At 45.0% G+C, this 14,541-nt stretch overlaps 1 protein-coding gene across 2 annotated transcripts in view; it reads left to right on the forward strand.

The window, feature by feature from the left end:
• DOCK2 (dedicator of cytokinesis 2) overlaps positions 1–14,541 on the forward strand; it is a 457,600-nt gene that overhangs the window by 248,409 nt on the left and 194,650 nt on the right. The window lies entirely within an intron of this gene.

Here is a 14,541-nt window from a genome sequence, read left to right on the forward strand (position 1 = left end):
TTAATTGCTTTCTAGGAGATAAATGTACATAAAATTCTCCATGGCAAGTGTACCTTGTAGTAATAACAGTTACCATTTATTTTTACCATGCTGTGGGTTTGACTTGCATTTCATTACAACCCTTGTTTATCAAGTACTCACTAATGCACCAGGTGCTGTTCTAAGCACTTTCAAAGCCATAGCTCATTCATTCCCTACCCTACAGAGGTGGATATTCTTATAACCCCATTTTACAGTTTGAATATGCTGGGGCCCAAGGACACACAGCTTGTGACAGAGCCAAGGTCTGAACTTAAATAGTCCGGCACCAGAGTCTGTGCTCTTAAACTCTGAGTTTACTGCTTTCCCAATACTGCATTATCTCATTAATCCTTAGAACAAAACTGTGAGGTTTTATGATCCCCTGTGGACTGATGAGGAAACTGAGGCTCAGAGATATTAAGTACCCAGTGGAGGAGCTGAGAGGTAAATCCAGGAGTCTGTGATTCCAAAGTCTGGCTTCTTACCCAAAAGGTGATGATTTTGTCCTCTTGGGATCTTCCCGGTATTCAGGGTAGTGATTTGAATACAGAGTTTGAAGACCTGTGCAGGTCTTCGAGATGCAGGGGACTGTGCCCTGGCCTGTCCAGGGCAAGTGAGTCTGTTTGCTTCAAGTATGAGGTGAAATGAGGCAAGTGTGAAGCCTTTGTGTGTTGAACAAAGGATTTTAAAAGACTATGAGAGTGATAAAATAGTCCATCCGTATTTAGGTGTCTTTGAGGGAATATTCTGTCTGTGGCACTCAGCCTTATCATAAAGATCAAAACCTCTGGCTTCACTAAGCATGGGTGCTTTGCTCCCAAGATGTTCTCCATGCTGCTGGGGGCACCCATTTTGTGGGTGCAGCTTAAGCCTTGATTCTCAGTGTTCTGCTCTTCCCAGGAATTGCTAGATGATGCTGATAGTGATTTTGGCTTTCCCAGATCCCAGCTACCCTGAGAGGGCCAGCTAACCTAGTGAGGCTGGTGCAGGTGGTGGCAGGTCCTGAAAGAAGAAAGGGTTCATCTAATGCGAACAAGTTGTCAACCCGTCATGAGGTTCTAGAATTACTCCTCACATTCTGGGCTCAGATCCTTGTCCCTTCCTGGCTGAAGGATTTGGGACAGTATTTATTCTCTCCTAACCTCATGGTTTTCATCTGTAAAATGGAGATGAGATAGAGCATAGACACTGCATTTATGTGGGTCTGATGGGAGAAGTAATGAGACCATGCATGCAAAGTCCTCATCACAGAGCTCAGGTCACAGATCACTTAGGCTACGATTTTCTGAAGCTGGTTTTCATAAGAGCTAATATCTACTGAACTCTGGCTGTGTGCCAGGCATTGTCATAGGTGTCCATTTATTTTTGTCCTTAATAATTTTCATGACAGCCTTAGAGGCAGGCACTGTCCGTCATGCCTTTAGTAAATGAGGAAACCGAGGCACAGGAGGTTAAGTAATTTGTCGCAAGTCATTTACCCTGTGAACCCAAGGACCGGCCCTGGGGCGTCAGCTCCTAACCACTGGGGTTTCCTGCCTTCTCCAGAACTGGGAAAGGACTAATCTTGTTAGGCTGTCAGTCCTTTCACATTTTCCTTCTGGAAGTCAGCCGCTATTCTGGTTTTCACCCTGCTTTTCCTCTAGGAAATGTATACATCCCTGACATGTTTTATTTTAATCTTTAAAAAGTTTTGTATTTTTAAAGCATTGTAGGTTCATTGCAAAAAATCAAATAGTGTAGATAAAAAAAGGAAGGAAAAATCACCTGATATCTCACTATCAGAAAGAGCCACTATGCACCAATCGTTTAGTGAAGTGCATTCTAGGCACTCTGCTGTGCAACATTTGCAGTCATAGCAGGCACATTGTATCCATGCGGATTTGTAGGAAGCCTTTTTTTTTTTCTTCAATAAACAACATGGAGAAATTTCCACATTATGGCACATAGATTCGCACCATCATTTAAGTAGGCTAATAGCACTCTGTTGTCTAGTTACAGCATGATCTATTCAAATAATATCCTTTTGTGGATATTTAGGTTGTTTCTAAATATTTGATATTATTAATAATCCTATAAATAACATTTTTCTCTCTGTGAACTTTGGAGCACTTGTCTAATTATTTTCTTGGAATAAATTTGTGAAAGAAGAGTTCGTGGATTAAAGGCATTTTACATTTCATTGTTATTACCTCTTTTCTTTCCAGAAAGTTCTACCAGTGGGCAGCCCTACTGTTGGCTTCATGAGAAAGCCTTTTCACCAGAGCCTCTTTGTCACTGTTTGGTCAGTTTCTGATGATGTTTTTCCTCATTACTAATTAAATGGGAGAGAAATTGTATCTCATTCTCACTATGCTACTTATTCAAGATTGGGCGTTTTCTATGTGCGTATTTGTTTTTTTTTTAAATTTATTTATTTTAATTGGAGGCTTATTTATTTTATTACTACATTTCGTACAGGCAAAGAATGAAAAACTGAAAGTGACAATGTGAACAATTAAGCTTTCGCAAGAGTGAAAACTCTTGTGTCCTAGACATGACCTAGGAAGCTTAGCAAATATAAACATTTCCACCTTTAAAAAACTGCATATTTACATTGGAGAAGGGAATGGCAACCTCTCCAATATTCTTGCCTGGAAAATCCCATGGACAAAGAGGCCTGCAGACTGCAGTCTACGGGGTCTCGCAGAGTTGGACACGACTTAGCATCTTTTGCCCGCCATGCGCACCATGACCCCTGCACAGACGTGTCCCAAGGAGGATAGCTGGCTAAAGGGAAAGGCCTCCGTAGCCCTCAGGTCTCAGGCTCCTAGCTCACCCTTAATTGATAGGGAGTTGCCTGGGCTTTGGCAGTTAGGGTTTACTGGATATCCTGGCCAAGGTCCAGAATTGTTCCCTAAGGTGGCTGGGGGTCATTGCAGACCTTTTCAATGCTTCATTCTCTCTTCTCTTGATTATTGACTTACTGACACAAACCATATCAGATGTTCCTATGAAATTGGTGTCAGTAAGTACAGAGACACTTAGTCCTATCTCCGTAGATCTTCAATTTTAGACTTTCTCTGAAAAAGACTCCGAGGTCTCTTCTCTGGCATGTATTTAGGCTAGACAGTGAAGGCTTAGGTGCATAAGTTTCATTCTGATTGATTTTGACTAGAATCTTCTGCTTTCTGACTGTTGATCTGAAATAAGTGATTGGCCTTCATGATACCACATAGAGTGGTTGTGAGGATTACCTGAGATAATCCATATAAAATGATCAGTTGTTAGCTTTTAACACAGAAACCAACTGGAGACTCTGATATCATATAATTAATGTGGGCCCATCCACTTTCTTGTGGGAGAGTAAGCTGTAGGTGAATTTATAAGAGAGAATACACAAGGATGGCATTCCCAGGAATTCTGTCCATCTCTCTGTACCAAGTTTATATTTCATATGTCTCCCTGTACAGTTACTATCTGATGACATTCAGTCTCCTCAATTAGACTACAAAGGAAAGTGGTCACAGTCCACTTGAACTCCTACCACCAGCTTGACAGAGAACAAGTGCTAGGTAAATTCTTGTCAAAGGAATGAATATAACCCCATATTGCTTTCATTTGCCTTAGCTTCGGGTAGTTTTGTAGTTAGTACAGGTGGTGCTAGTGGTAAAGAACCCACCTGCCAATGCAGAAGACATAAGAACTGCGGGTTTGATCCCTGGGTGGGGAAGATCTCCTGGAGGAGAGCACAGCAACCCACTTCAGTTTTCTTGCTTGGAGAATCCCATGGACAGAGGAGCCTGGAGGGCTACAGTCCATAGTCTTGCATAGAGTCAGACATGGCTAAAGTGACTTAGCATGCACGTGTGGAATAAATATTTGTGTAACTAATTAAGAGCAAATGAATTAACTTGCTTCCTTTTTCTTTTCAATGATATATTATCAATGATATATTTTCAATAGTTTTCTGTGATGAATAAACTGTGTCCCTTAGTAGATTATGCTTGCTCTGTCTATGACTCACTTTCAATTCGGTTAAACTTTATTGACAATCTGTTATGATCTTGACACTATGATAAACACTGTGGAGATTATAAAGAAGAATAAGACCTAAGCCCTATCATAGCACTAAGAAGGGACCTGATAATGCCGTGTTATGTGGAATCAGTCCCTGGGAAGTGGTACAGACGGGGTTGACTCGAGGAGGACACTTGATTCATTTCGTGTACTCAAATGCTGCTGTATCAGGGTGCTCCGAAGGTGCTTTATGTTTCAAATGGGGTTTGGACTTTGTCCTTTGCTCCAGGAGTCAGCAGGTTGTTTTTTTTTTCCATAAAAGGCCAGATAGTAAATCTTTTTAGCTTCACCAGCCATAAGCTTTCTGCTGCAACTATTCAAACTCTGCCATTGTGGCAAGAAAGCAGTTGTAGGCAATATGTCAACAAATGGCTGTGTCTCTATTCCTGTAAAACTTAAATGTACAAGATAGGCAATGGAACAGATTTGGCCTAAGGAGTAGGGTACAGTTGGCCACCCCTGGCTTTAGGCAGTGCGGAGTCATTGGTGGGTTTGAGCAAGGGCACTTGATTATGTTTCTGTTTTTCAGAGAAAGCTCCAGTTTGCCTACATGCTGCCATTTCCTTTCTCCTTCTGTATTCAGAATCAGTAATAATAATTCTTACTGTTTATACCACACTTTACAACTCACAAAGCATTTTCAAACCCATGTAATCCCTCCTTACACTGTTCAAAAGCATTGCCCCTGTTTCCAAGAGGAGGAATCAGACCTGGAAGAGTTAGATGGCTTGTCCTAAGTCACAGGGGTGGGACTGGAACCCACTCTAATGGAGACCTCGTGAACCCACCACCACCGCCACACACACACCCACACACACACACATACACTCCATTTAGCCAGCCGGCTGTCTAACCATTTTATGTATTGGTCGTGTTTCCTCAGCTGGAGGATGCATCCTTAAAGGGTCTTACACTCCCTTTACATCCTCCAGTGTAGGAGACACAGGGCTGAGTTTGTGGGATCTGATCTCTCACCTCTGGGTCTTGTGGTTCTTCCCATCAAAGTTTCCATTCTCTTCCATCTGTATCCAGTTAGTTGCTTGGCAAATCTGTTGGTAAGCATTACTGCATACCTATCTGAAATAAGAGTTAATGTTTGTGATCCAAGCCTTTGCTTGTCTTTCCAATTTGAAAATTGCCTCACCAGCTTTCTCCAAAAGGAAAAGAGGGCAGTAAATACTTAGGGTCTGTCTTATTCTACACTTACCCTCAAATGGATAAGAAGTCGACGGAAACTGTCTTTTACCATCTGGAATGACTAAGCATAGGAGTACTTGGAGGCAGAATTAGGCACTGAAGGACCAGTTTGAGGCCTCATATATCTGGACTCTAAAGAGATAGTAGATCTGTGGTGATCATGGAATCCTTTTCTCACTTCTCATTGTGCCCTGTCTGACCTTTTCTCACAATTTCTGCTATTTAGGCCAGGTCTCCATCATCTCCCATCTGTGCCACCAAAAGAGAGGTCTCCATACGTGCCTCCTTTACCATCCATTTTCTGCACAGCAGCCAGAGCCATTTTTATAAAATTTAATCAGGTCACATCAGGCCCTTCTTTGAAACGCTCCAAAGGTAGCCTGCCGAATTTAAATTAAATCTCAAATCTTTACAGAATCTGCTAGAACCTGCATTGTCTTGCTGTGTCTGCCTTCCTGACCCCATCTCCTCTCAGACCACTTTTCTCCTTGCTGGCCCTGGATATGCCACATTCATTCTTATTATCTGACCTTTGCACTGGCCGTCTCCTTTGTCTGGGCCCCTCTTCCCCAGGTCTCTCTGAGGCTGGCCTCTCTGCCCATCAAGCCTCAGGTCCAATGGTGTGTTCTCCTGGAGGCCTCCCCTCACCTCCTCTCCATCCTCCATGTCCCTCTGTGCGGCTGTCCCCTATTCTATTAATGTGATTATTTGTTGAGTGTCTCTGTCCCTTTTATTGAGGAACCTCAATAAATATTTTTTGAATGAATGAGTAAATGAATTCTTAGAGTCATACAACCTTAGAAATAGCGCAGAAAACTTTAAAATTTGACACTTTGAGGAGCATCTCATTCAGTGGTTTTCAAATCTCTAGCCCTGGAATCAGATTTCCAAATCCAAGCTGGAACCCAATCCCAACATCTAAAACAGAATAAAGTCACACTATTCTAGACAAATGTGGGATGCAGTGCTCCCCCAGTTACTCTGAGCCGTGCCCTGGAACCCTAGGGTTCCAAGTAAGCCCAGTTTGAAAACCACTGAGATAAACTCTTTCATTGTACAGATGGGGAAACTTAGGCTCTGAGCAGTTCTCGTCTCCCTGTAAAGTCCTTGAGAATGCAGAGTCACTGGTTTGTATCCCGGGCCCCAGGAAGGTCCCTGGCACAGAGCAGGAGCCCAGGGAAGGTCTGTTGAGCTGTTGAGGCACCACTGAACAGCTGAAGGCATTGTGGAACTGATGCCGTGCTGAAGGCAGAAGCGGACCAGGATGCCAGGGCTTCGGCCTTTGTTCTCCAGGGCAGCAGTGAGATGGAGGGATGGCGTCTGGTTCAGCATCTGGCACCTCGTTTAGAACAGACCTAGTGGAAGAGATCAGCTTCCTGCTCCCCTTCTGCTACTCCAGCCCACAGACTGCATTTGTCAAAGGAAGCAGGGAAGTTAAGGTTGCCGTCTTTGTTGCTGTTGTTTAGCCCCTAAGTCGTGTCTGACTCTTTTGTGGCCCCAGGGACTGTAGCGCACCAGGCTCCTCTGTCCATGAGATATTCCCAATAACACTGGAGTGGGTTGCCATTTCCTTCTCCAGGGGATCTTCCTGACCCAGGGATCAAACCCATGCCTCTTGCATTAGCAGGTAGATTCTTTACCACAGAACCATCAGTGAAGCCCAGAGTTGCCATCTACCACTTCCTTATTCTTATTCTGTTTCTTCTCACTTCTCTTCCTTTTTTATATTGTAAAATGTTTCAGGCATGCAGAACAGCACAGAGGAGAGTATAGTCAACACAGCAATCACCGTTAACCCCCAGCCTAGCTTCAGAAAGAAAACGCTACAAATCCAGCGAAACCTTCCTCCTTGGTTCCCTCTCCTCTCTCCTTTCAGTTCCCTCTCTGTCTTCACCCTTGTCCTTCATTTCTGTTTTCTCCTGCACGTCTCCTCCTCCAGCTCCCTCTCTATCCCTTCCCCAGCTCTCTTGCACTGTCTGTATTACACTCTTCTTCCTCATCCTTGTCCCCTTCTCCTTTTCTTTTCTTTCTCTCCAGTCCCTTCTCATTCTCCCTTGCATCTTTAAGAAGAGCTTGTGGGTCAGTGATTCATTCCTTTGGCTGTTTAGTGTCAAGGATGATAACTCAGTATCTCTTGGAGTTGCCTCTCTTGCAAACTTTAGGGTACCTGCCCTGCAGGTCGACAGATCTCTGGTCCACACATTCTCCAGCTAGAGGCACTGGCTGCTTCTGCTGGTACATCTGGAAGGTCGCCTCCAGGTTACTGTCTCCAGGGTAGAAGTTTTGCTAGCTTCAGATGCAATTGTCAGTCACTTCTTCCAGCTTCTTCTCATAAAGGAGAGAGTGATACACATATCTATAGTTTTATCAGCGTTTTGACTTTTTTCCAGAAAGCTTTCCTGATCGAGTCTCTCACTGCATTTCTATTTCACTACATCACTGGGGACATTTTCTTACCATTTTTAAGGTTATGCTCTTTGGACTTTTAAAGAATTTGATGTACTGTTCCTGGGGCTGGACACTGGGGAGCTGCCTGCACAGACATGCAGAAGAATCTTTAGCGTTTTGTATTTGTCATCAGAGGAGTAACTTCGTGTCAGATGGAAGTGCAGGCACAGGGTTGAGTGGTTATGTCTCAATCCTCTTCTCCATCTGCTTAAGTCCAGGAAAGCCAGCAATAAGCTGGGCAACGATGATTTGCATTCTTTGAGTAGATTCATTTGTGGAGTAAGGGGTTGGCTTAGGCTGAATCTAGGTTCTTTTTCACTGTGGAGCTGTCCCTACTTCCTGTTTCAGATGGGGTTGGGGGGGGGTCAGTTACAGCCAGAGAAGGCGGGAAGCGCCTTCCCTGTGTCAGCAACACCTTCTTTGGTTTTGTGGCACCCGCCGCCTTCTTAATCAGTCTGAGCTTGCAGTTGGTAATCTCATTCTGTCAATTGTCTGATGCTGTTATGAATAAAACAGTCAAAGTCTTCCCATTCAAAAGAGACCTATATTCCCGTGTAAACCAGCCAAATGCATTTGGCTGATTAAAATTCTAGTATTAATACTAGAAATAAGAATGATGCCAACAACCCTTTGGCCTTGAATAGAAATGCTAAAGTTTTCAAAGGGTTTCCAGATATACGGGTCCATTTTGGCCTCACACCAAGTACTGGCAAGACCAGGCAGTATCCCTCCCATTCTGCAAATGAGGAAACTGGAAGGGAGGGGAGAGGTTTACCAAGAGTGTGGTCTGATATGGCCAAAGGGACCTGAAACTTTTGGGACCAGGGAGCATCCCGTGGGGCTAGAGGAAGTCCAGCGCCCACCAAAGGCACTTCAGGCGAAGACCAGCTGATGTGGCTGACAGCATGGACTCGCGGATGCCCACTCCCCGACACACACACACACAACAGACAGTTGTCAGGCCCCAGACTCCGCAGCGCTCCACCCTCCCCGGTACCGCAACGCCTTGGCAGGCAGCTGCAGTGAAGGCTTTCTGGCTTCTGGATCCCTGCCTGCACTGCAGAATTTTCACAAGGAGAAGGGAAGGGGGGAAGTTTATGGTCTGATCTATCCGCAGATGAACCGAGAACGCGGGGGCAGCCAGCAGTGTGCCGAGGCGCAAGATTCCTGTGCTGTTAAAGAGTCCAGCCCTCAATTCCCAGCCGAGCAAAAGGTGCTCAAATCAGCAGCTGCCACTGCTCTCATTGTTACTATGACTACCATGATGCATTGGGTCCCTACCTGCACAGACAGAGGTCAGAGGACAAAATCCCAGGGTGTGAGGGTCCCTGCTGGGAGCTGCGGCAAATCTCAAGCAACACTAAGGAATACAGTCAAGTAAAAACAGTAAACTTGAAGAGAATATGCTGCCAGACGTCTCCCCTGGTTTGGGTATTCTCTGTGAGGCTGGGGACGTCTCCATGGCTTTTTGTTGTTCACTTCCTCCTCACTGACTGCCTCAGACCGTTGCTGGTATCAGTGTCCCTGTCTGACCCTCCCATACCGTCCCTGCCAGTGCTAGTTCTGACACCCCATCTGCCTCCCGTGCACATCACAGGCCAGCGAGGATACCTTTCATTGCCTCTCACTTGGTGGACCCACGATGTTGGCCTGATGACAAGGATGCTCTGTGACTTACTGATAATTGGTCAAATCACAAAGGATAAAATGTTGCATTTACATATCTTCCCTTCTCCTCTTTCTTTCTCCTTTCCTTCTCTGCCTTCCTCTTCCTCCTCCTTCTCTCCCTTCCTTCTTGCAAGGGGAAGGGCATGTGAACAGAGAGAACCAGGCAGTCACCCAGTCAGCACCAGCCCAGGCTTCCTCCCTACCCCTAAGGGCAGGAGACAGAGAAAAGCATCGAGCTGGGCAGACCACTTTCCCCGGGCCCGGGGGTGCTCACGCTTAGTCACCTGCAGTCCCCGGAATCTCCAAGCCTGCCCCACCCAGAGAGAAGCAGCTTGAATTCACTTATCCCATCCTGCTTAGAGCTTCCCAGAGCCCCATGTGTGCCCCAGACTCCAGCCACTAGGGCTCCCGCCCTCTCCCCATGTCCCCACGTATAACACAGGCCGCAGGAGTGAGGTGGCATTCCATCTCCTGGGACTGAATACAGATAGTTATTTAGTGAGACCTTTTTCATAATGAAGTATTCGCAACCTATTCGCAAATAACCCATAGTTATTCGCAACAACCTATACTTGTTGAATGACCTAGAGTAAGTCACATGATCTCTTTGAGCCCAATTTCCTCATTTTAGCATGAAAAGAATATTTGGCTTACGTAATGAAGTGTCTGGCACGTAATAGGGATAGAAAGAATCAGCCGGCAGACCTCTTGGCTCCCTTCCTGCCTCCTTTCCCATTTTCTGGGCTGAACATTGTCCAGCAATGGCCCCACTTCCATCCCCTGCCCTTGTCTTGCTTGAACAGAGACCTTTATACAAATGACATGATCTGAAGCCAGGCCCGGGCCACCCTGCACCATCCACACTGGTTCTGTGTTGAGCCTGGCTTGCTGGAGAAGCACCCAGAGCACAGGGACGGGAAGAGGGAGCCAGAAACACAGCTGTGCTCGGGAGCGGATGAGGACGGCGGCTCCCCAGAGCTCACCTGGAGAGGCTCTAGGGTGAGATCCACAGCCTCACAGGGCAGAGCTGCTGCGGATGACTCTCCTCATCTGAAATACCAGATGTGAGTCTTTTTAGAGTGGTCTGATCATTTAGATAGTATAGCATGGTGGACAAGGGCATACATTTTGAAAATGGACTGCCTCAGTTTTAATGCTGGCTCTGCCATTTTCTGAATCTATGACTTAGGGTAGATTATTTAACCTCTCTGTGCTTTGGTTTCTCCATCTGTAATACATGGCTAATAACTTTACTTCATAAGTTGGCTGTAAAGTTTAAATGAAATCATACTTGTACAGCATTCAGGAAAGTTACCCATCAGGCCATAAGCCCTTAATCCATTTGGCTCCTGTTATCATTCCTAGCATTAGTACCTTCAGCATCATCACCACCATCATTATTATCAAGGTGTGAGAAACAACGAAGATTTGCATCACTCACCAGTCATGCTGCTCAAACGCCCATCTATCAAAACAGGTGTATTTAATCTATCAAACGTATGTATTCCTCTCCTACCTACTGTGCCTGTGGTTGTGAGAACTGACTGATATAGAAGTGAATGCTTGTGACAGTTTACCATAAAAAGCGGGTATTATAAAACCAAAAGCAATAGTAACTAACAGAAGATAGGAGGCCAAAGATAGGAAAGAGGAGGAAAACTGAGCACTAACTTTAGTGTGAATTTCCCAGTAAACCATGGCCAAAAGGGACACCCCGTGCAACGTGTCGTTATCATTACTTAGTACATAAAATATGTCATCTCATTGTAAGTCGTGGCCTTGTTCATAGTCTTGAGCTCTAAGAAAAATCTATCATCAGAATATTCACTGTAAATATTTTTCAAATCTAAGGTTTCAGGTCTAACCTCTAGGAGAAAAGATAATTCTGATGTGATTGGGGAAATATCACAATAAAACTGGTTGAAGAGATGTGAGTTCTTTAACCCAGATAAGAGAAACGGTGTGTGTGGAAGGGGGGCCGACGGAAACGGGGGACATGATGTTCCATTGAAGACCACTACCACATCAAGTGGGGGGATAACATATTTCTGTGATGTTTCTGAAAAAAGAATCAGAACTCCTTGGTGGCGTGCCTCAAGGATGCAAACTGAGTTTCAGCTAAAGACAAAAATCCCTCCAAGCTCAGGTGATGCCACCATGCAGCGCACCAGCAGTGAGGTCACGAGTTCCCTGCCCTGCAAACGTTTGTCTGGGTGACCCACTTTCAGGTCCGTGTGCGGAAGCCCATGGCTCTGTCAGGGGGCATAGAGATGACTCCTGCACTCCAGGCCACTTTCGTATTTTCCAGGTCTACATGATATAGGGGCAGATACTCCAAAGACGAGATGAGCTTTTTCTCCTTTGCATATAGATAAATAGCTAAAACAAAACCCATTTCCTACAATGCTGCTATCTTAGAAATCCAGGAGCAGGCTGGCTAGAGCAGCCAAATCACTTTGAAATTATTACTTAAGATAAAGACTATTAGGAAATCACTTGGCCAAGCAAATGTCAGCAGGTTTGGGGAACAGTCCCCTTGTCAGAAAGGACAGCGTCACTTGCCACCAGCCTCCTCTGTGTGTCCCATCTGCCGCCAGCATGAGCAAATGCACATCCCTGGGGTTCCCATAGCCCCAGCCCCACTTTCCTCCATCCGGGCATTCATCAGTGGGGCTGCCACCATCTCCTTCCTCACTGGGGCTCCTTTGGGGTCCATATCCTGCTTAACATGCATGACCAGTACCTCTGCAGTGCCCAGCACATAGTCAATAGCTGTAGCATATGGTTAGGTGTATAGGCTCTGAAGCCTGACAGCCTGGGTTTGAATTCCACCCTATCATTTATTAGTTATGAGCTTTCTGAGCCTCAGTTTCCTTATCTGTAGCATGTAGAGTACCCTCTGTGTGCTTGTGTGCACATGTGCACACAATTGTGTATGTTGAATGAGATAATAAAAGTTCACCTTTTGGCATAGTGTTGGTCTTATCTATTGCATCAGAAGTCAGCAAACTATTTCCATCAAGGGTCAGATAGCAAATATCTGCATCTCTGGAGGTCTCTATTACAACTATTTAACTCTGCCATTGCAGCATGGAAGTACCTGTAGACAATACATAAATGAATGAGCCTGTATTCCAATAAAACCCTATTTACACACACAGGAAGTGACTGAGGTGTAGACCATGGTTTGCCCATCCCTGTGATTGTAGGAAGCAGTAAGTGAGATGATCAGATGGAAAACTTAAGCAAGCACAGGGCTACAGGAGAGAAACCCAGTGGTATTATAGTGATTTCAACAATAGTGCCCAGTGGTTAAGTCGGAAAGATCTGAGTTTAAAATCTCGTTTGGGTGAATGGTGTATGATCTATGTACCTTGGTTTCCAATTATATAAAGTGCAACATTGTAAGTAAAAGGGACCTACCCGAAATGACTAATGTGTAGATGAAAAGAGATGATAAGACACGGTGCCAGGCATTTAATACGATGTCAGTAAGTGTTAGTAATGAGGATGATGATGCCAAAATGACTGCCAAACTGAACTAAAGGAAACTGAACATCCTCCCCAGCACTGAGGACGCCCTCACAGAACGGCTCGTTAGGTAGAACAAGGGCTTCTGATGCGGAGAGTGGCCGATACCCTGCCTTGAGGCTTCTATTTCTTTATCAGTGAATGGAGCCAGTATTCCTGGCTTTCTCCCTGCAGAGACAGGTAGAATAAGACCATGGTGGGAGAGCCCACGTACCATCTACTTAGAAATATGATGCTAAGTCAGCACCAAAATCAATGGCCACAAATCCCAGTGTGTGTCAGAAATGAGCCAGTCTTGCCCTCCTTGAGTGGGTCTGTGGATAGCTAGAGGGGCCAAAAGATCAGTAATGGAGAATATGAATTTTTGTTTTGCGCTGTGCATAGCTATTTGGAGACCTGAGTTTGGAGCAGTCTGAGAAGGCCCTTGACGTTAAATTGCTTTCGTTTGAGATTAGCGTCCTGGTAAGCATCTCTCCGCATATCACATTTTGTTCAGGGAAGATGTTGCTGTCAAAGGGGAGGCTCACTGTGCCCCTCTCTATTCCTTACTGACACATAAAGACTTCCTAAGCAGTGAATCTCCCCTGTGTTCATGCTGTGCTTTTTTTTAAAAAACTTCAGAAGTTTGTCTTACTTTCTTTGTCTCAGATTTCCCAGAAAAAATATTCTGGACTGCTACAACCCTAATTAATGTTATCAGATCTCTGCCTTAATCATATACTAATTGGTTTTGATTTTCAATTATGTCATTTCTTTCCATTAAAATGATGGAATTTTCCCTAAAGATCTTATCTTTTCCCCCCAAGACTAGAAGCCACAAACTCTCTTTTCCTTTTCTTTCTTCCTTCCTTATTTCCTTCTCTCCTTTTATCAAACATCTGCTATTTGCCAAATACTGTGTGGAACATTAGGAGTACCTTAATGTTCTCAGGTCTAAAGTATGAGGTGGGCAAGTTACAGACAGTATGATAAGAGGCCAGCTGTAAGCAGGGTCGGGGTACTGTGGAAATGAGGGGCTTCCCTCGTGGCTCAGACAGTAGAGAATCTGCTTGCAATGCAGGAGAGCCAGGCTCGATCCCTGGGTGCGGGAAGATCCCCTGGAGAAGGAAATGGGTACACACTTCAGTATTCCTGCCTGGAGAATTCCATGGACAGAGGAGCCTGGCAGGCTGCAGTCCATGGGGTCGCAAAGAGTCAGATACACCTGAGCAACTTTTACTTTCCACTGTGGAAATGTACCTTTGGAGTGCCTACCTGTTACTGGAGTGGGGAAATGCTTCCTGGCGGAGGGGACCCTTGAGCTTTTTGGATGAGTAGGAGTTCAAGCAGGTGAAGATGAAGGAAGCAGCACACTAAAAATTATGTCTAGTCTAGACAGGGAAATAAATGATGTTCCCTCGACCTGAACTTAGTTACTTGGCAGGACAAGGGCATGTGGCAATTGTCAGGAAGACTGGCTTGTAGGAGGTGGGGCATGAAGGACTTTGTAGCCCAAACAGATCTTCTGGAGCTACTGTTTCTTTGATTTGGCCGTAATTACGTCAAGAATGCCATCTTCTTTGTCCACTGCTACTAATTAGAAGCTTTAATTAACAGTTATGCACTCCTTTGATGAGTATG

This window comes from Bos taurus, chromosome 20 (assembly GCF_002263795.3).
Source record: "Bos taurus isolate L1 Dominette 01449 registration number 42190680 breed Hereford chromosome 20, ARS-UCD2.0, whole genome shotgun sequence".
Lineage (NCBI taxonomy): Eukaryota > Metazoa > Chordata > Mammalia > Artiodactyla > Bovidae > Bos > Bos taurus.